Source organism: Piliocolobus tephrosceles, chromosome 2 (genome assembly GCF_002776525.5).
Source record: "Piliocolobus tephrosceles isolate RC106 chromosome 2, ASM277652v3, whole genome shotgun sequence".
NCBI classification, from domain to species: Eukaryota; Metazoa; Chordata; class Mammalia; order Primates; family Cercopithecidae; genus Piliocolobus; species Piliocolobus tephrosceles.
The window spans coordinates 163,705,039-163,731,446 of record NC_045435.1 but is presented as its reverse complement, the minus strand read 5'-3'; the positions used below and the strand labels follow the sequence as shown (position 1 = coordinate 163,731,446).

The 26,408-nt window shown below is 42.8% G+C and overlaps 1 long non-coding RNA gene across 1 annotated transcript in view; it reads right to left on the bottom strand.

Moving 5' to 3' along the window:
- Window positions 1–26,408, bottom strand: part of LOC111526437 — a 48,759-nt gene that overhangs the window by 21,256 nt on the left and 1,095 nt on the right. Inside the window, exons 2-3 of the long non-coding RNA XR_002726363.1 lie at window positions 16,752–16,953; window positions 13,473–13,586 (exon numbers count right to left, since the gene is read on the bottom strand). This is a non-coding gene — a long non-coding RNA (uncharacterized LOC111526437). The remainder of the gene's footprint in view (window positions 1–13,472; window positions 13,587–16,751; window positions 16,954–26,408) is intronic.

Sequence of the window (26,408 nt, the reverse complement as noted above, 5' to 3'; positions counted from 1 at the left end):
CACTGTGGTTATTTGCATTTATCTAATGATTGGTGATGTCGAACATTTTTTCACATGCTTGTTGGCTTTGTTTACTGCCTTGTTTACTGATGTATTCCTAGTGCTGGGTACCATTTCCAGCACATGACAGACATTTAATGAATATTGTTGAATAAATACATGATATCATAATTATTATCTGAGAGTAAGCCCTGGGTTTGTGTCACTTACTAACTGACTTGCCTTAGACAAATTTTGTAATCTCCGCAAGTCTCAGTTTTCTTCCCTGTAAAAATGAGCTAGTAATACCTCCTGCGAAGGACTGTCATGAGGATTCGAGATAAGCAATGAAGGTGCCTCATATTAAGTGCTCAATTCATAGACCTGTAATAACCCATAAAAGTAAACATCCTCCTTTACGCATTTGGTTGAAGGACAAAGGGGATCATCAAACCTGCTTCCTTAGGACCACAATTTATCAACTAAAAATGCCATGCTAGAAGCTAAAAAAGGAAATGAATCCATTTCAGTGCAGTAGGCTCAGAGAGCTGTGTTTACACAATGCCAGAATACCCGGGCTTAGAGATACTATGTTCAAATTCAAGTCAAGCCACCGCTTTGTTCTGTAAACTGCGGCAGGGTTGGAGGGGATGATTCAAAATGACCTCAGCTTTTGTCTAATTTGGTCCTGTGACCAGACCACAGGCAACGCCTCATCCAGGGAACTGATTTCTTTTGCAGCTCTCTGCTAGGAGGCCCACTGACATGATAAAATGCTGTGCAGCCTTTATGGATTACTCAGCCGTAGGATGAAGCATTTCTACGTGTTTGGACATGGAAAGACCTTCAACAAGTATTGTGGAGTAAAAAATTCAAGTTGCAGATGAAATACACAGCACACACACACACCAACAACACTCCATTATACTTGTATGCAGGTTCCTACATCTATATATAAACATAAAGCAAAGGATCTTGAAGGTAGAAACCATGTCAGTTACTCTCACTTCCTCAGAGAAGCAGGGAGTGACTAGAACTGGAAATGGGCATCAAAGGAGCCTTCAGCTTCATCTATAGGATTTGTTTACAAAGAGAATGTGTTATTTATGTAATTAGAAATTAATTTTTTAAAGTTGCTCAAGCAAGATGATGCTAACACACCCCATTTGAAGTAAAATGAAGGACTTTACTTTTCCCTAACTAGTGGTTCTCAAATGGGTAGTCTCACCCATCAGAAGGTGTTTGGAAATGCCTAGGGGCATTTACTGGCTGTCACAAATTCTCCTGGGGGCTACTGGCATTTAGTTCCCCAGGGACAGGGGATGCTAAATGTCCTATCATGGGAAAATCCCACACCACATAGTAGTATCTCTGCCCAGAGGCCAACAGTGGCCCTAGTGAGAAACTGCACAAAAATTTGGGTTGGTTGTACTAGTAAATTCATCTATTACTGCCAGGTGTGGTAGCTTACACCTGTAATCCCAGCACTTTGGAAGGCTGAGGTGGAAGGATTGCTCGAGGCCAGGAGTTCAAGACCACCCTGGCCAACACAGTGAGACCCTATCTCTATAATAAATAAATAAATAAATTTTGAAAAGGCAAACTATATATTAAAAAATATATTACATACAATTAAGAGGTGTTTTTCTGTCTTTGGTTTGAACTACTGAGATGCCCAACACATGTTCTCTCTATATAAAATAGTAAATTTTATCACTGATGATCAAGAGAAGCAAATAGAAAACCATGCCAGTTGCTCTTGGTGGGAAGCCTGGGTTTTAATGGAGCTATTGGCATGGGTTTGACACTTCCCATTTAGAGTACGTGAATATTTCTGAGAATAAAGGTCGTCCAGGCACCAGCCAGTGCCTTTGTACTTTGCTGATACCTTAAGACAAATGTCCCATTGGCCAGGCAAGACTGAGAGCCTTCCAAGGAAAGTTGGGAGGGTCCCTTCTCCCGTGGGTAGCAATTCCAGCACAGGACTGTCTGCTTTCAGACTACTAGCTCTTAGAAAGCAGCTTTCAACTCACAGGAGTAAGAGAGAAAGGTGATAGGCAAAACGGAAAGCATATATGATAGTTTCCCCTTCAATTTCATACCCTTTGACACTACTACGGTTCATACATTCAACACATATTTATTGAGCATCTACTATGTGTCAGCATTGTGCTAGGTGCTGGGGCGTAGTAGAGAATGAGACATAAATGCTTGCATTCTAGTGGAGAAGGCATAATAAACAGATACACATAAATCAGGTCATTTTAAGTAGTGGTTACTGTTGTGATGAAACAGCATGCTGATGTGATTGATAAAGACTAGTGGGATCAACATATCATGGAGAGTTCAGCAGAGACGCCTCTGGGAGGTGATCTGAGGCCAGCTGGGCCCCGTTGTGGGGAATGATAATTGTGCCCTCAGTGGCCAAGGTGGCAGCCATGGAAGGCCTGTGCCTGTTCCTGTCTCTTCCAGCCCAGCCCAGGGCATCATGCTATCTGGAACAGCAGATGCAGTCCAGATCTTGTAGGTTATCTGTGCTCCAGGAAAAATTATGAAGAACATTCACACTTCTTATTTTGTGTTTCAGTCATCTCAGCCCAGGCTTTCAGCTGCAACTGAGGCCAGGATTTCAGCTGTATCTAAGGAAGTTGATTTCATTTGTTCTAGAGATATAGGACTAGAGTTTACCTGTGGATAATTGGCATGGGACTTTAAAAATTACTGTTACTTAAAACACTTGTATGGCCATCACTTTGTATCAGACACAGTTCTAAACACTACAAATATTAAGTCATTTAGTGCTCACAACAAATCTACATAACATGAGCAGATAACTATTATCCTCAGTTTATGCATGAGGGACACTGAGGCTGTTTCTCTTAACAAAGGCCTTCCAACCAAGCACCCTTTCTAGGGATACGCAGTGTGGATCTGGCTGACAGGCAGTGCCAGCATTGGGTGGGGCAGACCTGGCAGTGGTGGCGGCAGCAGAGGCGGTAGTGTCAGACATGCAGATTCTTGACCTGCCCCAGAGCTACTGAACCAGAATCTGTGCTCTGCAGGTGATTCTGATGGATGGCCAAGTTTAAGGCCAAGTTAAGGCCAAGTTAAGAGAGATGTAGTCCACTTTTTCATTCTTAGAAAGATGATCTGAAAGATTAGCCTTCTATATCCAGCTAATTGTTCAAAATCAGGTATTTTAATTTTATGCAGCCTTTCCCCTTCTTTGTTAAAGCTCACTTCTCAGGTAGAGGAACTGGGCACAGCAGGGTTAGAATCAACTCGTTAATCAGGGGTCATTACAGCAGGATGTAGTGCATGCAGGGGGCTGGGATATGTGGTGACGGGGGCTGGGGAAGGTACAGGGAGAGGCACCGCAGACCACAGGACAGTGTCCCTGCCTGACAGAGTACCTCATCCCCATGTGCAAGAAGGGGAGAGGGACAGACAGGGGCACTGGCCTCTTATAGTGACATCCCATGTACAGCTAGCCTAAGGCAATTTAGCAATATATCCTTGTCAGGGAGAAAGGAAGAAAGAAGAGAAGGAAGGGAAGGAAGGAAGGAAGGAAGGAAGGAAGGAAGGAAGGAAGGAAGGAAGGAAGGAAGGAAAAAGGGAGGGAGGAAGGAAGGCAGGGAGATGATTTGATGTTGAAGGCATCCCCCCTCACATTCCCATGAGAAGATGCCTCAGAGAGAACCTGCATTTCCCTGAGGTTCTAGGTTACCATGGGCCTTTTTAGCACATAGCTTTTTTTATATGTATATACCTGAGAAGGGATCTAAAGATTTTTCATTAAACATGACCCTGAATGCAAACCAACCATTTGCACTGGTTGTCAGTCAAAAAACATGGTCTGTCTAGTGCTAGAAGAAAATGGCTATATTAGGCTTCCTGAGAGATGTATGCGTTCCATTCTTTATGGGTGATTTAAAGGATTCTCAGGAGACATTTTGATTCCATGTACTTCCCTGTGTGTGCTGACTTTAGACACTACCTTTTATGTAAGAGGCAACCACAGTGTTTATGAAAGCCTATTTTCTGACTTTCCATGTTGTCAAAGCTGAAAAATTGGCTAACCAGATTCTACCCTAAGCTGTAAGATCCACACTGTGAGGGAGAAACTTGACTGCAGCCCTAGGAGGAAGCAAGAACTTACAATCATTGGTGGAAGCTGGCTGTAAAAATATCCACTGCAATATTTCTGTGCTTACACAGTGAGTGTGTGCTCCAAAACCCTACAAATTGCAGGGCCAGGTGTCTCTGGGTCTGTGAGGGTGCTAGGCAAGGGGTCAATGCACTCTTTCCCCACCCACACTGCCCTTGTCTTGGCAGCTTGGGCTCTACTTGTCCATCTTCTGCAGCCAGCCCTGTTGGTGCTTCTTGATCCCATGGTGACCCCTTCCTCTCACTGATGAGGCATGGAGTGGACCCAGCAGGGGCTGTGCCCGGTCAACCTGAGCCTCCCTCTCACAAATGTGATCTGAGTGGCAGGCCATCTGTGGCTGGCCATCCAGATGGCAGCAGCTTTGGAGCCATGAGGTCCTGTGGACTCTGGGCTGGTAGATGCCAAGCAGAGACAAGCAGACAGAAGCAGGGATGAAGTGGGCCTGGAGTGAGCAACCAACCATGTAAGCGACTCTCCCGCACTGGTTTCCTGGGCCTCACTGAGCCTGACTTGCTGTCCTAGGTCTCCTTTACCTATAACCTCACACCAACCCCATTCCCCTATTAATTGAGCCAGTTGGCATTGGCTTCTGTCTCCTGCATCCGAACAAGGCTTTACTGGAGCAAACAATGAGGCTGAGCTTTACACTGTCCCCTGGGGCCCTCAAAGGCCTGCTAAGGATTTTACAAAGGAGCCACATCTCTAACCCCTTGTAGAACTCACTGTGGCGCTTCAATCACTTGTGACCTCTTAAGACCCAAAATGCAAACTTCTAGAATTTAGATGGTCTTGGCAAGTTCGTTAAGAAACCCCTTTCTACAGGACAGGTATTTTTTTCCTGGCGCTATGTAAAATGCCCACACTTGTTCTGTATCCTTCCTTTTCTGATGAGTTCTCTGTGCCACTGAATGTCGGGTATGAATTTCCCCTAGCTTATCAATTAGGTGTAGAAACAATAACAGTAGTTTCCAGTAGTTATCAACTTTTCAGCACAGAAACTTTTTTCTTAAGCTAATGTTACTTGAAACCTCAGTACAGAAGAGATATAAGCAGGGCTGCCCTCTGGTTTCTTCTTTCGGCATCTCTCCCCCACTCCATCTGCAGGCTCTTCTAGAAGCCAAGGATGCCAGGAACAAGCATTCAGGGCATTGCTCAGGGCGGCAGATCGTTTCATCCTTATCTAGAGCAAATATCATGGAGCACCCGTTACACATTATAGCCCCTGACAAGCTCTGGAAATACAGCAAAGTACAAGACACATCCCCCACATAAAGGAGAGGCGGCTGGGCGAGAGCCTGTGCCAAGTTTGGAGGTGTGGCTAGGGCTGTGGGGCTCAGAGCTGAGAGGAGTTGCCAGGGGCTAGAGTAGTTGGGGAAGGGGCCACTGCCACCCAGCATGTGGGACTGGAGCAGAATTTCCTTGGGTTTACATAAAAAGAGAAGGGGTGCATACAGACAAGACACAGACAAGAGGAGAAACGTGAGCAAGGGTGGAACTGTCTGGGCACACTCAGGGAATGGCCAGCTGATGAATTTGGTTGGAGTAGCAGGGCATTCTCAATGAGAAAATAGGAAGAGGCCAGAATTTGAATGACAGCCTAGGAAAATTCAACTCATTTCAGAGGCCATCAAGAGCCCTGTATGATTCAACTTAGGAAAAAAAGCATTAGGAAGAAAAAGAAAAACAAGATAAGCAAAAAAATGAGACATCAAGCTGCTCAGTTGTGGTGTTTGAGGTGGATCTGCAGGAAAGGCGAACGGTCAGAAAAGGAAACATTGTTGACACAATTCCCCACTGTTGACCTTCTTCCCCAAAGGGTCACACGTCTTCCAGACTGAAGACAAGCGCATTACCTTCCACTTATTTGTCAGGCATCAGAAAGCACAGTGACTCATTTGAAGTCCCCAGCTGAGGACTCCCAGGGGCCCTGACTCACAGGCCTTCCCAGAAGAATCCTGTCCAAGCACATATGCGTGATCACCAGACACTTGTTCATCGGCTGGTGAAAGCAGCCTCCTGGCCAGGTCAGTGCTTCTCAGATCTTTCCTCTTCTGCTCAAACCCATGAACAGGAAACACCTAAACTCTCTCCCAGCCTCAGGCTCAGCCTCAGCTTACTATGACACACTTGCAGCCAAACGAATCCAGAGAAGAATGGCCCCATGTTGAAGCCTCTCCTAAAACCAGCAAAGTGAACACAAACACCTACACAAAAATACAGTAATTCCTTCTCATTTGTGTGTAACAGCAAAACAAAAACAAAAACAAAAACAAAAACAAAACCCAAACACAGTCATTCCTGAAGCAGGCATGAGCATCAGTGCTATACAGGTGAAAGCTATACTCAGGTTACAAACTTCCATGGGGACAACAGTGTAAGACATTCCCTCATTGGACACAATTTGATGGTGACACATTAGGGCTAGCCAGCTCTGTCTCTGTCTCTCTCTCCTACATAATCAGTAGCCTGAATCTGTCCAGTAGTAGACTAGAGTGAAATAGATTCTCCAGGTGGGAACACAACAAGGGACTTTACCCAACCACCCCAGAGCTCTTAGGCACGTTATTCCATAAGGCACATGTTCACCTGTGTCACCCACTGTGTGATGCATGCTCCAACAGAAGAGTAAATGAGATATTTAGAGTTGATGTCATGACTCATGAGATGGAGATGGAATTGAAGATCTTATAAGCAAAAGTTTAAAGAGATGCTGCCAGTAATAAATAATATTTGAGCTGACAGGAGAACTCTACGTATATCTTCTCTTTGATCCTTATAAGGATCTGGAGACATGGGGAAAGTACATGTCCATTTTCTGTTGCTTACAACAGAATACTTAAAACTGGGTATTTTATTAGGAAAGAAATGTATTTCTTATAGTTATGGAGGCTAGGAAGTTCCAGGTTGAGAGGCCACATCTGGTGAGAGCCTTCTTGCTGGTGGGGACTCTCTGCAGAGTCCTGGGGTCCTCACACGGCGAGGTTCTCTTCTTCTTCTTGTAAAGCCACCAGTTCCCCTCCTGTGATAACCCATTAACCATTAATCCATGAATGGGTTAATCCACTTATGAGGGCAGAGCCCTCATGATTCAATCACCTCTTAAATGCCTCACCTCTCAATACTGCCCCATTGGGGATTAAGTTTCTACGTGAATTTTGAGGGGAGCCTTCAAACCACAGCAGTGCATTTGGGCAGGGTGGCAAGAACAGAAGCATAAAGAGTCTGAGTGTCTAATACAAGGTCCCTGAACAAGGGAGGGCTTGGACACCCTCTCATCCTGGTCCTCTGGTTTCAGAGGCTGTGTTCTTTCCAACAACTCCACAGGGTGGATGAGAATGACATCATCAGAAAAGGGACACAGAGGGACAAGGACAGCCACCGTACATCCCCCATCAGTGAAGGAAGGCTTTCTGGCAAGTGGGTTGCAATGGACTTCCCAGCACCTTGCTCAGAATTTCCAGGAATCTGTTCCCAAGGCTCTGGGGGGCAAGGGCAGAGGACGTTCCATGGTACCCTTAGTCAGGACAGCGCATCAGCTGCAGCTGCAGCCAGTGACTCAGCACTGATGGGAAAGCCATCAGCTGGAAGCCGGACCAGACACACTCCCTGAGGCCACTGGCTATAGTCAATACTGGACACGTACCCCTCCCAGTGCCCATCATGACTCCAGAGGAAGGAACTCTTCAAAGAACCTCCTGGTGACTGTGCTGCCTTTCTTCCACAATAAATATGTCATCTCTCCTTCATTATTTTATATGTATAATACACACAAACATATACATAAATTATATATAATATTATTATATATAGATATATAAAGTTTTTTTATAGAGGCAAGGTCTCACTATTTTGCCCAGGTTGGTCTTGAACTCTTGGGCTCAAGCAATCCACCCACCTTGGCCTCCCAAAGTGTTGGGATTACAGGCGTGAGCCATCGTGCCCGGCCACTCTTCATTATTTTTCTATTCCAACTAGTTTTCTAAAATTTCTAATTAAAAAAATCCAAACAGTACCAAAGGCTGTAAAATGAAAAGCAATAGAGGTTGAAATATAGGATTCTAGTTATTGACACATAAATGTAATGCAGTATCTGGAAACTTCCATTTTTACAAGATGAGAAAATTAACCTTCCATTTCTGCTCTCCACCCCTGTCCCTAACCTCTGGGTCCCTTGGTATCACTGCTACATGGCACCACGTTTTATAACTGTATGTCTTGCCCTAGAAATATAATTCTTTGTGATTATATACCTTGATTCTTAAAATTAAAAACAAACAAGTAGCATGTGTAATACTCTGCTTGTGGTAGTATTATTCTTTCCAGAGGCAGGTGGAGACCCTCAAAGAAGGATGTACAGTCATGAGTCATTAAGCGTGTGCTGCTCCGAGGGAAATAAGTTGGGAGAAGGAAGTGGGAAGGGATGGAGTGATGTACTGAAGTTATTTTTCCTGAGCATGTTGAAGGCATTTCTCTAATTCCTATCATTGAATGGCAGGAAGGATGGGAGGAACACAGTCAAGGACCTTCCTTCACATACTTATCTGTATTTTTGAGCACTGGCCAGGTGCTGGGCACTATGCTAAGTGCTTAAGAAGCACATAAAGAATGGTTCTCACCTTCACGGGGAAGACAGGAAAAACCAGTGTGCAGAGAGAAAGCTCCAAGGAGGCAGGGTTTTTTTTCTTTTGTGGCTTGTTCGCTGTTGTATTTGTAGTATTCAGACTAGCCAATTATCAAATGAAAGAATGAGAGCAATGGCAGAGCTATGCATGGCTGGGGGATGGGGAGACAGGTAGGGGAGGAGCACCTATGACAGCACTCAGGAGGAGGCCTGGAGGGCTCAGAGAATGCTCCCGAAGGGAGCTTGGGTTGAATTTTGAAGACCAAGTAGGAGTAGGACATGGAAAAAAAGTGGGAAGGGGAATCCCCAGTAGTTTGGTGGAAGCAGAAGGTGAGTTTGGGAACATGAAAGGAGATGAAGAGGGAATGACGAGGGGAAAGAAGGGCCTTGTGTGCCAGGCAGAGAAGCCTGGCTGCATTCCAGGGGTGACAGAGCGCTTCGGAGGGTTGTTAGCAAAGGAGTAGTGTGGTTGGGCTGTGTTTTAGAGACGCTCTGTGTGGGTAGTGCGGGGAGGACCTGGGGGCTGGAGGAGTCTAGGTAGGGGCTCTGTGATGAGACATGATAAGAAGCTGGCTAAGGTGCTGAGGTTGGAGGGAAGGGCCTAGATCCAGGAAACATTTAGGAGGTAGAGTGTACACAGTTTGGTAGCTGAGGGGCTTTCTGGGATCGACAAGAAGTCCAGGTTGAGTTTCTGATCTGCGTAAACGAGGGGATGGTGACATCATTCACAGAAAGAGAGATTAAGAAAAGAGCAGTGGCTTCAACAAGTTTTGAGGAGGTGCTCGGTGCCACTGCAGATGTGTTGTGCATGTGGGATATTCAAATGGGGATGACTCTAGACAAGTGGATCTATCTCTAGATCTGAGACTTATTGGAAAGTTAAGTAGTAGATGAGGCTGAGGACAGAAAAATGTAGGGTATTACGCACATGTATGAGAAACACCACCTTTAAGTATGGATAGACATAGAAGTCCACAAAGGAGACTGGGAGAAGGTGAACCGGAAGAGAGGGTGTCACTGTTCCTGTGCAGTGGTGTGTGAACAAATGAATGATGAATATATGTGTATGTGAAATGAGGAATTACCTTACCTTTCGTCCTGGCTTTCCCATCTTGAACTTTAAGCATTGGACTATACAACTAGAATCTTTCCCCATTAATCTTGGTGCAGCAGCCACCAGAGGCATGACCTAGTTCTGCATGTGGTTATAAAGTTTCTCAAGGGTTTTCAGGAAAGATTGGAAGACACAGAGCCTCAGTAGTTTTCCAACCAGTAGTTTCTCTGGCAATTAGCTTTATATATTTTTAAAATAAACTTTATATTTTGCAGTAGTTTTTAGATTTTGAGAAAAGTTGACAAGATAGTACAAAGAATTCCCATATACCCAATACCCAGTTTCCTCCATTATTCGTGTATTACATTACTGTGGTGCATTTCTTATAACTAACAGGCCAGTACGGATATAGTATTATTAACTAAAGTCCAAGCTTTATTCAGTTTCCTTAGTTTTTAACTAGGGTCCTTTTTCTGTTCTAAGGAAGCATCCAGGTGACCACATTCCATGTGGTTATCATGTCTTAGGCTCCTCTGGGCTTTGACAGTTTCTCATGCTTTCCTTGTTTTCTTAATGACCCAGATAGTTTTGAGAAGTGCTGGTCAAGTATTTATAGAATTTTCTCCCATTTTATTTTGACATTTTTCTCATGGTTGGACTAGGGTCATGGGTTTGGGGGAGGAAGACCACAGAGGTAAGGTGCTGTTCCCATCACATCATATCAAGGTACAGACCATCAACATCATCACTGCTGATGTTGACCTTAATCACCTGGCTAACATAGTGTTTGTCAGATTTCCCTTTTTCTCCCTTTCCATGCTGTACTCTTTGGAAGGAAGTCTGTGTGTGGCCCACACTTAAGGAATATGGAGTTATACCCCACCTTCTTGAGGAAAGAGGCAGTTAGCTTTTAAAATCTCACCCTGCCTTTTCATTTGAGGAGAACATCTCCTCACCTTCTTTTCCTGCCTTTCAGACACCCTTTTAAGAACACACCAGCCTGTCAACTATAGAGTCTGACTTTCTAGGGACCTTTTATGGGACTTAATATTTCTAAATGTGTCTAAATACACACACCTCAAAAAAACTACATCACAAGATTTTAAAATGCAGGTAAAATGATTTCCTTTCGGGCATGGAGGTCCCTTTGAAGCAGGCCTAGAAGGATGCCTCCTTGTCCAGGGGTCTATCTGGCAAAGCCTCACCCTTTGTCTGCTCTGCTGGTGCCACGAGTGAGCCTGGCCTAACTGCAAAGTCAGAAATAAGTGACACCACCCTCCTCAAGAGGGAAGAATTAGAAAGGAAGTACTTGAAAAGAATAATGATGCAGAAGGTATTTTCATTATATTATAGCTAAATAAAGTCCTACTTTGTTTCAAAAACAACACTTTGTTCCTATAAACCAAGAGTATCACTGTAACAAACACAACATGATCAGAGATTGGATCACTTCAAAGAGAATTAAGGCACAGAGTTTCACACCGAGACTGTAGAAAAGAGGATTATTATTTAAGGATACTGAAACTCTAACAAGAATAATTGTCATGTGAGTTAGGAAACATAGTACTTGTATCTTAGCACAATAAATTTTTACAATTTAATAAAACATTATTGCATTCTGATAAGATAAAACCTTAACCCCCTGCTTTGTTTCCCTCCCTTGGCTGTTTCCTGTCCCCCACCCTGCTCCCCTGCAACCCTGCTGCCTCTCCATGGGTTGGGAGGAGCAAGGAGGCAAAGCACATTAACTATTTTTTTCTCATTCTCTTTTCCTCCTTATTGCCTGGACTTTGAAGTTCAGTGTCTTGTAAACATTAACTTGCTTCTTAAATAAAGCTGCAAAGAGCAAACTGTAATCTGAGCATATGATTTACCTCAACATTTTCCCATGAGCTCTAAGGATTCTGATTTCTTCTCTACCATCATGTCCCCGTCTCATAGAGTTACTTTGAAATAGTCTTAACTTATCATTATTATTGTTATTACTTTGGTATTGACATGTTTTCCAAAGAATGCCTCTTCGAGATGATTTTAGATAGCAATATTCACTAAGTTTTAAAAATGTTGTTACTTTTTTTTTTTAATTAAAGAAAAAACATGTTAAATGGCAGCACAGGTAGTAAAAGATGGGGCAAAAATTATACTGGCTGAAGTCTGGGACTCTCTGAACACTTTCATTAGTCAGTTTCACAAGTAAAATTGATTGCACAGGTAAAGCCTTAATCATCTTATTATAATTTTAGGAATAATCCACAGCAGCTAAGATGGTACATTTATTTGTTTTGCTAGTCACCAGCCATCATCTGCTTATATTATCAACAGTGTTTGTTTGTTGGTTTGTCTTTTTTACAGTTGTGCTAATCATGGTAATCCGAATTAGTCTAGCAAACACTTCAACTCACCAAACTCTATGCTTCACTCATGCAGTCTTTGCAAAACTGGTGTTAAAAGGAAGAGTTTTCTGAATTTGCCTTGGAGATGTTTTTATATTTTCTCCTAGGTTACATTTTATTTTCCCCAAATTAAGGAAGTATACAAATATAGTGACTTTTCCTAACCTTGAGAACTTTAATATATGTTGCTACCTGTGTTGCTGAAGAAAGAATCCCTTAGTCTTAACAGCCTGACTCTGTACAAACTATATTTAATTACTCCCCTTCTATCTCCACTGTGGGTGGGTTCTTTTGCCATGAACAGTGTATGTCATTTAAAGTTGGCTTGCTGGACCTGAAGTGTGTCAATGTATGATCTCAAATAAATGAAAGACTGATACTAAAAAAAATGCTAATTTTCTTAATTTTTTTCCCCTGCACTGAGCTGTTTTTCCTTGACACACAATTAAATAGTTTTGAGCCTTTGCTAAATTACTGTGTGGTTAATTTTGCTCAATGGCAGGAAAGTTAGATATTTGTAAATTTCCTCAGTTTACAAATTAGCTGACCTTTTCTAAATATCAAATGGACCAGTTGCAATCAATTCTATCACCACCATGATCAGCTTGCATTTATCCATAAGACATCTGTTTGTACACCAAAATAAAGTTCTTCACTGTTTTAATTTGCTTTTGAGAACTGGCATAGACACAGAACAAATGGCTGATAATGTTACAGAGTTTTGAATTTATCTTAAAATATGATCACTGCTGTTTACATCTAAGTTTCAAAGAATACCTTTTTTGTTGTTATTCCGCTTGTCTGCTATTATTTTATCTTTATAAATATACTCTTCATTTTACAAAGTAACTTCAATTGCTTTATTGATTCCAGATAGCAGGGATAATATACCCAATTAACTTTGAAAACAAGACTGTTATCATCACATGATTTCTGAATAATACATTAGCACTTTTTACATTCATACCTACTCTCCAATCCCTTTTTCTTTCTCTTCTGCCCTTCTTTCCTCCTGTCTTTCTTTTCTTTCTTCATCAATTATTTATTGAGCATCAACATGTCAGGCACTATGCTAGATGCTGGGGAATCAATAATAGATAAACTCTTGGTCTCCATGAAGCTTATTCTATTGATTTAAAATCTTTCCTATCTGTTTGTTCCAAGGGTCATTGAGAGAAAATACACTAATGGAATTCAAGGGAAAGAAAGCAAACATAGAGAGCTTTCACTAAGTTGAAGAAAAAGTATGTCACCAACCTTTAGCTGTTGCAGAGTTATCTTCTTTTCAGGCTCTGGCTATATCAACAGTTCCTCTTTTCCCCAAGAACTGGCTCTGGAAAGGGCATTCTTCTTCCTCTAGCATACATAACCCTGGGTGGGAATGTTTAGATGGATACCATTTGGATGAGACCCAGGACAGCAGGAGAGGCCTCCTAGAAAACTCAAATGCCCACATTCATTTGGTAGGGCTGCCCGAGGCCTTGGCTAGAGGGCTTCTGTAGACAACCACAAATGCACAGGAAAAATTGGGGAAAATCAGATAAAGGCAAACCATTAAATGACACATGTACAGAAGGGAAACAGTTAAGAATTAACTCAAATTAATTTAAGGCTACAAGAGCAAGTGGTGCAATGGCTTAGTTAATAAGAAGCTAGTCTCCAAAGCTATGGCTTTTGAGCCAAATGACTAAGGGCCTTCAGAGCTACCAAGAGGCAGGTGGCTGGACAAAGGGACCTATCACAGAGAGAATCATAAATCATCATGGGGACTAGGAGTATACACCGTACAATGGATGGAAACAGATTTGTTCACACATCCATCTACCCATATATATATCTATTACTATTGATTCAGCAAACGCTTCTTGATTACCACTGTTCTAGGTGATGGTGCTGGGGATACAGCAGTGAACATGCCCTCATGAAGCTTAAAATTCAGCAACACACAGGGGGCTTGTTGAAAAATCAACTGGAATGTAGATAGGGATTATACAAAGAAAAAGACAATGTTGAAACTTGCATCTGCCAAGTTTGGCTAGTTTCTTTGGAATGCCAGGGCCCAAAGAACCTATCCCTTCAACTTTTCACTAGTCTGAAGTTGTGCCCCTTTTTTATCTTTCTCTCAGCTCAGCAAGACTATATAAGTATCCACATCTTTAGGCTCAGGCTCATCTATACTGAGGCCTTCAGTCCTGCCCTAACAGGAAACATGAAACCCTTGGATGTCTGCACTTGCCTAGGAATCAGCTTCTTGAATTTTGGATTTCTTTATGATTTTTGACCTCTAAAAATTGAGCTCAAGTTCCTGGCTTTCCCAGGCTCAATATTTACCCAATGTCCTTTGCTTAACTGATATCCATCCATCTTCATGACCCCACTCAAATATCTAACCCGAAGAACTGGAGTTGGGGGTGTAACAGCCCATTCAGAATGTGTAGGAAGTGCAGTCAGTGGACAGAAGTGAGCAAACCCAAAACTGAGATGGGTTAAATACCTGGAGGCCAGATCAGGAGGTATAGATCACAGGCATCATAGTTTATGGAGAACACATTTCTTCTAGAAGACGGTACCAGAAATTTTTCATGCTGTATTGTGATTTGAAGATAGTTTAGTGGTGAGAGTAAGGGGCTTCTTTGCAAATAAAATCAGGGAAAAGACTATTTGTTAATTCAGACAAAACAGAAGGGTACAGGACAAATAACTACCTGTAGAAGAGTGATTGTCCTTGAACAGTCTGGAAAAGCTAGGGAGTAAGGATTTATCACCATGTCATCAGCACTGCTGGGATGGATGGATGGATGACTGACTGGTCTTCTTGTCCATTTGGAAGCCATGTCCTATAGACATGGACTATCATAATTTCATTCATTCATTCATTCATTCATTCTTCTGTTTATTGATTTTATTTTACTATTTTATTTTTTTGAGAGGAAGTCTCACTCTGTTGCCCAGGATGGAGTGCAGTGGCGCCATGCTGGCTCACTGTAACCTCTGCCTCTCAGGTTTAAGTGATTCTCCTGCCTCAGCCTCTTGAGTAGCTGGGACATGCAACACCATGCCTAGCTACTTTTTATAGTTTAGCAGAGATGGGGTTTCCCCATGTTGGCCAGGTTGGTCTTGAACTCCTGACCTCAAGTGATCTGCCCATCTCGGCCTCCCAAAGTGCTAGGATTACAGGCATGAGCCACCGTTCCCAGCCTCCTTTTTAAATCTAGATACTATTAATATAACTTGATAGATAAAACACAATCCCTTTCCTCTTGGAGCTCACAGTCTAATGGGAAATACAGGCTTATACTCGACTAATTAAAATACTGTGGGTTGAGGTTTCTGACAGAAGGTTCCTTGGGATCTCAGAGCAGAGGCAATCTAATGCTCCCCAGGAAACTGAGAGAAAGCATTGCTAAGGAAGTGACCTTTCAGTTGGACAAGGGTCACAAGGATATTTCCAAGGTACATTTTTTTTTTTTTTTTTTGTCTTCACTTAGCTCTTCCTAATGGGAAAAGATTTTTTAGGACTAGTCTACCATGAATAGTTCACTATTCCGAAAAAATACGGTTCTCACTGTTAATCAGTGAATTCCAATTAATTACTTAGAACTAGTGTGTAAATTACTTACTTAGGCCTGAACTGAATTTTTTTTTGAATCTACAAAGCCCAAGACTAATCCTTTAGCAGGGGTAGAAGATATGATAACTGAAAGACCCAGCCAAATTGGCCAGACATCCCTATTTTTCTTTACCAACTTACTATTGGCAACTGGCTCAACCCAGGAACTTTTAGGGCAGTGTAACAGCAAGCTCCACGCTTCCTAAACAAAAAGTAAAAATGTGTATGGGAGTGTAGCAGGGGCCTCTTCTATACTTAAAGAAGGTATTTTCAAACAGTTCCTAATAACAGTTAACTGGAGGACTTGAATTAACTTTTATTTTCCCAGGACCCTAAGCCTTTAGGCTTTCAAGCCTCTGCTAGGGCTGTCATAACAAAATACCATAGACTGGGTGGCTTAAACAAGAAAAATGTATTTTCTCACAGTCTGGAAGCCAAAAGTTCAAGATCAAAGTGTTGGTAGGGCGGGCTTCCTCTGAGGCCTCTCTTCTTGGCTTGCACATGGCCACTCTTTTGCTGCCTCTTCACATGGGCTTTTCTCTGTGCCTCCACATCCCTAGCGTGTCTCTTCTGTGTATAAGTTTCTCCTTATAAGGAGACCAGTCATATTGGATTAAGGACCACTCTAATGGCTTCATTTTAACTTAACCACCTCTTTAAAAGCCCCACCTCCAAATACTGTCAAATCCTGAGATATTGGAGACTAGGGCTTCAATCTATAAATGTTAAGGAGATACAATTCAGCACATGACATCCCCCCTTTGCAGATTCCTGTTCTCTGATTGCCCTATGATTCACTGTGTGGACAACTGCATGAATCACTGAGGAAGCCAGTGACCACAGGGTCCTCTACTTCTTAAAAGAATGCCCACTTCAAACTAAGAAAGAAGTGGGAGAGTCTTGGGACCTGCATACCATAGGCATACCTGCACTCGACTGCAGAGTGAGCCTCTTTTCATGTCCTCCCAGGATTTGGGACAGCTTCCTGAGTTTTACGAGTGACATAGTGAGTTTCTATTAAAAGCAGCTGAAATGTCCATTTTGTACCTCAGGAGCACATGGGAAAGATGCAGACCATTGGCCACCAGAGGCTTTGGACTAAGGAGTCTTCAAAGAGCTCAGGCTGTTCTGTAGAAGCAAAATACAATGTAATAATAGAGTCAAGATGACACAAAGTAAAAAGAACTCTGCAAAGCACAGTTAGTACCACTCTGAAAATCAATGTTTCCTGTTTGCTAACAAACCTCATTCCCCGGGGGACCCTGGTCAATGTGAACAGGTCCTATTTGCCAGTGGCTGTACGTCAATTTGCTGAATGCCAGTTTTTTCCATTTTACATGTGTAGTCCCTGCCAGTCCCACCCCTTCTCTTCCTGTCCCTCTAAGTTTCTTCAGTTATTTCCAATCCCTCTCATTTGTTTTTATTTCCATCAGTCCCTCTAAATGCCTTTTATCTCCTCTCCCCCTCCCCCAACCAATCCTAGTTCTTCCAAATCTCTCCTGGCCCCACACATCCCCCGCCTTTATATTCCAGTCCTTTAGTACCTCCCATTGTGTCCATTCCCCTAGCCCCTGCAACTCTTCCCCAGCTCCCCGCTACCTCAAAGTGTACACATGCATTTTAATGTTGATAAGGGGTCCAACTGCTTATCACAAATGCTGTACCAATTTACATGCACATCAACATTAAACTCAATGAAAAGGCTTGATCTCAGAAATACCTTCAATAACCCCATTACTCTTTAACTATCTGATAATATGCTTTGTGAAAATAAACATCATACTGCTACTTTATTTTGTATTTTTTTGAATACTAGTAATGTTGAAAATGCTGTCATATGTTGGTTGGCCAATTGTGTTTCTGATTCTGTAATTACCTGTCATATGGTTTGGCTGTGTCCCTACCCAAATCTCATCTTGAATTTCCATATGTTGTGGAAGGGACCTGGTGGGAGGTAATAGGATTATGGGGGGCAGGTCTTTCCACGTTGTTCTTATGATAGTGAAAAAAGTCTCATGAGATCTGATGATATTATAAGGGGAGTTTCCCTGCCCAAGCTCTCTCTTTGCCTGCTGCCATTCATGTAAGATGTGACTTGCTCCTCCCTGCCTTTAGCCATGATTGTGAGCCCTCCCCAGCCATGTGGAACTGTAAGTCCATTAAACCTCTTTCTTTTGTAAATTGCCCAGTCTCAGGTACGTCTTTATCAGCAGTGTGAAAACGAACTAATACAGTAAACTGGTACCTGTAGAGTGCGGCCATTGCCAAAAAGAAACCTGAAAATGTGGAAGTGACTTTGGAACTGGGTAACACAAAGAGATTGGAACAGTCTGGAGGGCTTGGAAGAAGATAGGAAAATGTGGGAAAGTTTGGAACCTCCTACAGACTTGAATGGCTTTGACCAAAATGCTGATAATGATATGGAGAATGAAATCCAGGCTGAGGTGGTCTCAGATGGAGATGAGGAACTTGTTGGGAACTGCAGCAAAAGTAACTCTTATGTTTTAGCAAAGAGACTGGCAGCATTTTGCCCCTGTCCTAGAGATTTGTGGAACTTTGAAATGGAGAGAGATGATTTAGGGTGTCTGTGGAAGAAATTTCTAAGCAGCAAAGCATTCAAGAGGTGACTTGGGCACTGTTAAAGGCATTCAGTTTTATAAGGGAAGCAGTGCACAAAAGTTTGGAAAATTTGCAGCCTGACAATGCATTAGAAAAGAAAATCCCATTTTTCTAAGGAGAAATTGAAGCTGGCTTCAGAAATTTACATAATGAGGAGCTGAATGTTAATCCACAAGACAATGGGGAAAATGTCTCCAGGGCATGTCAGAGGTCTTCATGGCAGCCCCTCCTATCACAGGTCTGGAGGCCTAGGAGGAAAAAATGGTTTCATGGGCTGGGCCCAGGGTCCCTGTGCTGTGTGCAGCCTAGGGACTTGGTGCCCTGTGTCCCAGCCACTCCAGCTGTGGCTGAAAGGGGCCAATGAAGAGTTCAGGCTGTGGCTTCAGAGGGTGCCAGCCCCAAGCCTTGGCAGTTTCCACATGGTATTGAGCCTGTGAGTGCACAGAAGCCAAGAATTGGGGTTTGGGAACTTCTGCCTATATTTCAGAGGATGTATGGAAACACCTAGATGTCCAGAAAGAAGTTTGTTGCAGGGACAGGGCCCTCATGGAGTACCTGTGCTAGGGCAGTGCAGAAGGGAAATGTGGGGTAGGAGCCCCCACACAAAGTTCCTAATGCAGCACTGCCTAGTGGAGCTGTGAGAAGAGGACCACCATCCTCCAAACCCCAGAATAGTGGATCCACCAACAGCTTGCACCATGCACCTGGAAAAGCTGCAGATACTCAATGCCAGCCTGTGAAAGCAGCCAGGAAGGAGGCTGTACCCTGCAAAGCCACAGGGGCAGAGCTGTCCAACACCATGGGATCCCACATCTTGCATCAACGTGACCCAGATGTGAAACATGGAGTCAAAGGAGATCATTTTAGAGCTTTAAGACTTTACTATTCTGCTAGATTTCGGACTTGCATGGGGCCTGTAACCCCTTTGTTTTGACCAATTTCTCCCATTTGCAACAGCTGTATTTACCCAATGCCTATACCCCACTGTATCTAGGAAGTAACTAACTTGCTTTTGATTTTACAGGCTCATAGGTAGAAGGGACTTGCCTTGTCTCAGATGAGACTTTGGACTGTGGACTTTTGAGTTAATGCTGAAATGGGTTAAGACTTTGGGGGACTGTTGGGAAGGGATGATTGCTTTTGACATATAAAGACATGAGATTTGGGAGAAGACATGAGATTTGGGAGGAGCCAGGGGTGGAATGATATGGTTTGGCTCTGTGTCCCCACCCAAGTCTCATCTTGAATTCCCATGTGTTGTGGGAGAAACCTGGTGGGAGGTAATAGAAGCATGGGGGCAGGTCTTTCTCATGCTGTTCTCGTGATAGTGAATAAGTCCCATGAGATCTGACAGTAGTATAAGGGGAGTTTCCCTGCACAAGCTCTCTCTTTGCCTCCTGCCATCCATGAAAGATGTGACTTGCTCCTCATTGTCTTCAGCCATGATTGTGAGGCCTCCCCAACCATGTGGAACTATAAGTCCATTAAACCTCTTTCTTTTGTAAATTGTCTAGTCTTGGGTATGTCTTAATCAGCAGTGTGAAAATAGACTAATACAGCCTGTTAATATTCTTTGTCCATTTTTCAATTAGGCTGCCTTTTTCTTACTGATTTATTTTTTATTTATCTTGTGAATATTTTTCTCCTACATATACCTTGTCTTCAAACTAACTGGGCTAAGACAGATTGAATATTCCTTAAAATGCTGTTACACAGACATAAAGGAATACTGGCCAACAAATATTTTGCAGAAATGTTCAAAAACTGTTAAAAGAGTACTATCCAGTATGAATTGCCAAAAACCTTTTAATAAGTAAAAGAAGTAAGTAAATGTGGTGAATTGGTCAATCACTGAACTGGCTTTTAGCAAATGAGGCTGCTTATTTTACCAGCATATCTTCTCAAATACCTCAAAATATGACAGCATTTCTTAGTTTTATATTTCCATTTTCCCTTCAATTTCATTACTATTATTTCTTTCCTTTTTAAATCATATAGGCGATATATTTTATTGTGGAAATAATTTAAATATATATAGGGAATTGTAGCAGGCATTTTTTTGTGTCTAATAGTCATGCCCTGCCTTCCGTGTTGGCAAAGCCCAAATCTTGTTCAAGTATCTACTAATCTTGTTAATTGAATTATTTAATTCTCTAATATTATCACAGGAGCTGGGTGTGGTGGCATTCTCCTATACGCCCAGCCACTTAGAAGGCTGAGGTGGGAGGATCACTTGAGCATAGGAGGTTGAGGCTACAGTGAGTTCTGATTACATCACTGCATTCCAGCCTAGGTGACAGAGCGAGACCCTGTTTATAAAAAAATAAAATAAAAATAAAAATAATTTTATTATAGCTCGTGTATCACTTATCCAAAATGCTTGGGATCAGGAGTATTTTGGACTTTTTCAGATTTTTGAATATTTGCATTATACTTACCAGTTCAGCATCCTTAACCTGAAAATCCAAAATCCAAAATGTCCAGTGAGCATCTTCTTTGAGCGTCATATAGGTACTCAAAAAGTTTCACATTTTGGAGCATTTTGGGTTTCAGATTTTGGGATCAGGATGTTCAACTGGCACCAGGTTTATGGATTTCTAAGAGTTACATTAAAAGAAGGAAACTTGTCTTTGATTTATGAATTTCTAAGAGTTATATTAAGACAAATTTGCTTTCCTAGCCCCAAGGCCCTTTGGAGAGAGGGAGGGACCCTGGAACCACATTTGGTGATCACACTGGGAGCAGGTCCACTCACTCAACCGTGGTGTAGTGAGGCCACCTTTATGCCTCTTGTGGACTTTCATTTAGAAGGTGCTCAGATGAATTCCTAAAGTGGTCTAAAGTGGATTCAGGGTACAGCACCACCCCAGTATGTATCTATTCATGAGGGCTTTTGGTGAGAGAATCTGGCAGACGCTGTATATGTATGTATGACAAGTGATGACATCTTGCCTGACCCTAGGGGAGAGAGAGACTACACCAGAATCCATTGAGATCGCATATGTGGCTAGAGGTCTGGAGGCTCTCAGGTTACAAAAACAAGTGTGGTGGTTTGTGCCTGCAATTCCAGCAACTTGGGAGGATCACTTGAGGCCAGAGTTTGAGACCAATGTGAGAATGTAGTGAGATCCCATCTCTCAAAAACAGAAAGAATTAGCCAGGCATGGTGGTATGCACATGTAATCCTAGCTGCTCAGTAGGCTGGGGCAAGAGGGTTGCTTGAGCCCAGGAGTTCAAGGCTGTAGTGAGCTATGATTGTGCCACTGCCCCACCCCTGGGCGACAAAGCAAGACCCCATCTGTTGGAAAAAAAAAAAAAAAGGCACAAATATGTGGCAGAGAGAGACTCAGGAAGCTGTGAAATGTGCATAAAATTTTTCAGAGCCAAACAATGCACATGCAGGCCCAATATATCAAATTTTTCTTTGGCAAATCTCTTTAATTTTCTGGCTTAATAAATGACAGCTGGGTTCTCAGCTTCCACGTTCCTGTCTATTCTGATGCTTTAGTTAAAAGTATATGCAGAAAATCTGGCCTACCAGAGATAAGTAGTTGGAAATTGGGAGATTATTTTAACAGCTTTTCAGGCAACTGTGAATATTATTCTTGGATACTATACCAAAACTCAACAAATACATAGCTTGTTAATGTTTAGAAGCAAAGGGGAATCTACGACTACATCCATGAACTTCTTGAGTTATTATTACATTAAAAATCCATTGGACTGTCTTGCAATTGGAATAGGTTTTTTTCTTACCCATCCATCATGGTTTTGTACCATCATGAATAAAGTACTGGTTCACTGAAGTGTTACTAAAATATGTCCACATATTCTTTGATACTCCTCACTTTAAGAGGTAGAGCTTAGGTGGGGCGCAGTGGATCATGCCTATAATCCCAGCACTTTGAGAGGCTGAGGTGGGTGGATCACGAGGTCAGGAGTTCGAGACCAGCCTGGCCAACATGGTAAAACCCTGTCTCTACTAATAATACAAAAAATAAGCAGGGTGTGGTGGTGGGCGCCTGTAATCCCAGCTACTCAGGAGGGTGAGGCCTGGGAATTCCTTGAATCCAGGAGGTGGAGGTTGCAGTGAGCTGAGATCACGCCACTGCACTCCAGCCTGGGTGACAGAGCAAGACTCTATCTCAAAAAATAAAATAAAATAAAAAAAAGAGGTGGAGATTAATTCTCCTGTCTTTGATTGCTGGCTGTCATAGTGGCTTGCTTCTCTCAGAGGCATTTGAACCAGAGCAACTCCATCTTAAATAGGGGCTGGGTATAATAAGGCTTGAGACCTGCTGGCTGCATTCCCAGATGGTTAAGGCATTCTAAGTCGCAGGATGAGACAGGAGGTCAGCACAAGATACAGGTCATAAAGACCTTGCTGATGAAAGAGATTGCAGTAAAGAAGCTGACTACAACCCACCAAAACAAAAATAGCAATAAGAGTGACCTCTGGTCATCTTCTCTCCTACACTCCCACCAGTGCCATGACAGTTTTTCCATGGCAACATCGGGAAGTTGCCCTACATGGTCTAAAACGGGGAGGCAAGAATAATTCACCCCTTGTTTAGCATATAATCAGGAAATAATTATAAAAAGGAGCAACCCCAAGAGGGAAGCCATTCTTTTATTCCTTTACTTAATACTGCCTATGGAGTAGACATTATTCCTTCACTTTTTTCTTTTTTTCATTTTCTTTTTTTGAGGTGGAGTCTCCCTCTATCACCCAGGCTGGAGTACAGTGGTGCCATCTTGGCTCACTGCAACCTCTGCCTCCTGGGTTCACGCAATTCTCGTGCTTCAGCCTTGCAAGTAGCTGGGATTATAGGTGTGTGCCACCATGCCCGGCTAAGTTTCGTACTTTTAGTAGAGACAAGGTTTCGCCATGTTGGCCATGCTGGTCTCAAACTCCTGACCTCAAGTGATCCTTCCGACTCTGCCTCCGTAAGTGCTGGGTTTACAGGCATGAGCCACTGAACCTGGCCTATTCTTTCACTTTCTTAATAAACTTCCTTTCACTTTATAGACTTGCCCCAAATTCTTCCTTGCATGAGATCCAAGAACCTCTCTTGGGGTCTGGATTGGAACCTCTTTCTGGTGACACTTCTAATAAATAGAATGTGACAAAGCATGACTTCTAAGGGTAGATTATAAAAGACACTGAGGGCTCCATTTTGTACACACGTTCTCTCTCTCTCTCTCTCTCTCTCTCTCTCTCTCTGTCTCTCTCGGATCACTTGCTCTGGGGGAAGCTAGCTGTCATGTTATAAAGATACTGAAAGCTCTGTGGAGAGGTCCATGTGGTGAGGAACTGAAGCCTCCTGCCAACAACCAACAAGGAAACTCCTGCTGACAGCCATGTATGTAAGGCATCTTGAAAGCAGATCCTCCATCTCCAGTTAATCCTTTAGATGACAATAGCCAGCAGGCACGTTGACTGCATCTTCAGGAGAAACCTGAAGTCAGAACCATCTGGTCAAATTCTTGACCCACAGAAACTGTATGATAATAGGTGTTTGTTGTTTTAAGTCACTATGTTTCGGGATAATTTGTTGTGTAATAACAGATATCTAATACATGGAGTTATGCAGATTTTCCAAATGCTGGCACATTTCTTTATTCAATGTTTTTTAAAATCACATTCGTTAATACTATCACCAAGCTCATCAGAAAAACCTTTTACATACTGGGATGCTGTTAAGCTCGTGGTGGCAGATGTGTTTTCTTTTTCTTTCTTTTTTTTTGGTGATAGGGTCTCACTCTGTTACTCAGGCTGGAGTTCAGTGGCACAAACATGGCTCACTGCAGCCTTGACCTGCCAGGCTCAAGTGATCCTCCTGCCTCAGCCTCACCTGTGACCACAGGCACACACCACCACGCTCAGCTAATTTTTTTGTAGAGATGGGGGGTTTTGCCATGTTGCCCAGGCTAGTCTCGAACTCCTTGCCTCAAGCAATCTGTCCTCCTTGGCCTCCCAAAGTGTTGGGACTACAGGTGTGAGCCACTGTGCCCAGCCTGGATATGTTTTTCAAAATTCTAACCTTTTCCTTGAAAACTCAAATTTTCTCATTGGCATCAAATAATGTCAGTTGTTTCCCTTGAAGTGGTTACTTTATTTATTTTTTAGAAAATATCTATCAAATACCCAGGTCCAAGTAATCATACTATCAGTTGATCAAGTAAAAGAGGTGTTTTCCACGTATATTTATTGCAGCACTATTCACAATAGCAAAGACTTGGAACCAACCCGAATGGCCATCAATGATAGACTGGATAAAGAAAATGTGGCACATACACACCATGGAATACTATGCAGCCATCAAAAAGAATGAGATCACATCCTTTGCAGGGACATGGATGAAGCTGGAAGCCATCATTCTCAGCAAACTAACACAGGAACAGAAAAGCAAACACTGCATGTTCTCACTTATAAGTGGGAGCTGAACAATGAAAACACATGGACACAGGGAAGGGAAAGACACACACTGGAGCCTGTCGGGGATGGGGGGGAAGGGGAGGGAGAACATTAGGACAAATACCTAACGTACGCGCGGCTTAAAACCTCGATGACGAGTTGATAGGTGCAGCAAACCACCATGGCACGTGTATACCTACGTAACAAACCTGCACATTCTGTACATGTATACCAGAACTGAAAGTAAAATAAATAAATAAAAGTTTGCAAAAATACAATGGAAAAAAAAAAAAAAAGAGATGTTTTCCAGAAAAAAGGTCTAGTTCAGCTAGGAACTCAACCAAGCACAGAACTGCTTTTCCTTAGGACATAATACCTTTGTGTGCAGCAGACTTGCTTTATGCACACTTCCCATTTGTCACACAAAATATTTAAATGCCATGTAATCAAGGCTCAAAATGGAGTAAAATGAATACTCTTTATAGCTTCATTAAGGACATTAAATGGAACTGGCTTTCCCATGCCCTTCCCCTACAAGTACACTGGTGAAAAATACAGTAACTGCCAATATAGTTTGGTGTCACTGCCTTGAATCACACCAAGGTGCCAGCAGTTTTACCTGTGATTTTAAACGTAAATATCACAACAGCGAAAAATGCAAACAAAACTTAGTATTATTGTGAAAACAGTTTTGACCTTGCAGATTCCCTAAAAAGATCTCAGGGACCTCCACAGGTCTACTCAGGTAGGAAATGTGTTAACATGGAGCAACACGGGAGAAGGGACAGGCACCTCTGGGAAGCCTGTACTTCATGAAACTGTTAGAAGACACTGAGTTACCAGTGGTGGTAGCTCCCTAGGAGCGGTTGTGATGCAGGACAGGAGAGCCACAAAGTGTGGCTTTTTCCTTGGCTTTGCCCAGGAAAGAATTCAAGGGCTAGCTGGTGGCAGGGTAGCCGAAAACAGCTTGATTGAAGTGGCAGTGTTACAGCTCCATGACTGATCCTGCAGAGCAGGGCTACCCCACAGGCAGGGAGTAGTTGCTCAGGGCAGTTCTATGGTCATATTTATACCTATTTTTAATTGCATGCAGATTAAGGGTTAGCTTATGCAGATTTTTCTAGGTAAAGGGGAGTAACTTCTGGGTCATTGGGTCATTGCCATTCAAAGAGGCAGGAACTCCCGGGTGTTGCCATGGTTATGGTAAACTGACATGGCACATTGGTGGGTATGTCTTATGGAAAGCTGCTTCTGCCTCATCCTTGTTTTAGCCCATCCAGTTACGCCCATTTCTTGACAGGTCCTCTAAGTGGCTCCAAAGGAGAAAGGTGAAAATATGCCATGGGGCCCACTGCTAGGATCTGAGGGATGAGGCTGGGCTGGGAATGGAGGAAGTGAGGAAAGAGGCTGGCCTCCTACAGAACTCAGGCATTTAAGGATATGAGCTGGATGAGCCTAGGCCACAGGAAAAGTATCTTCTTGGGAACAGAGGTGGCAGATCAGGAGCCACAGATCTCCCCGCCACCCCCTAGCTACTGTCCACACC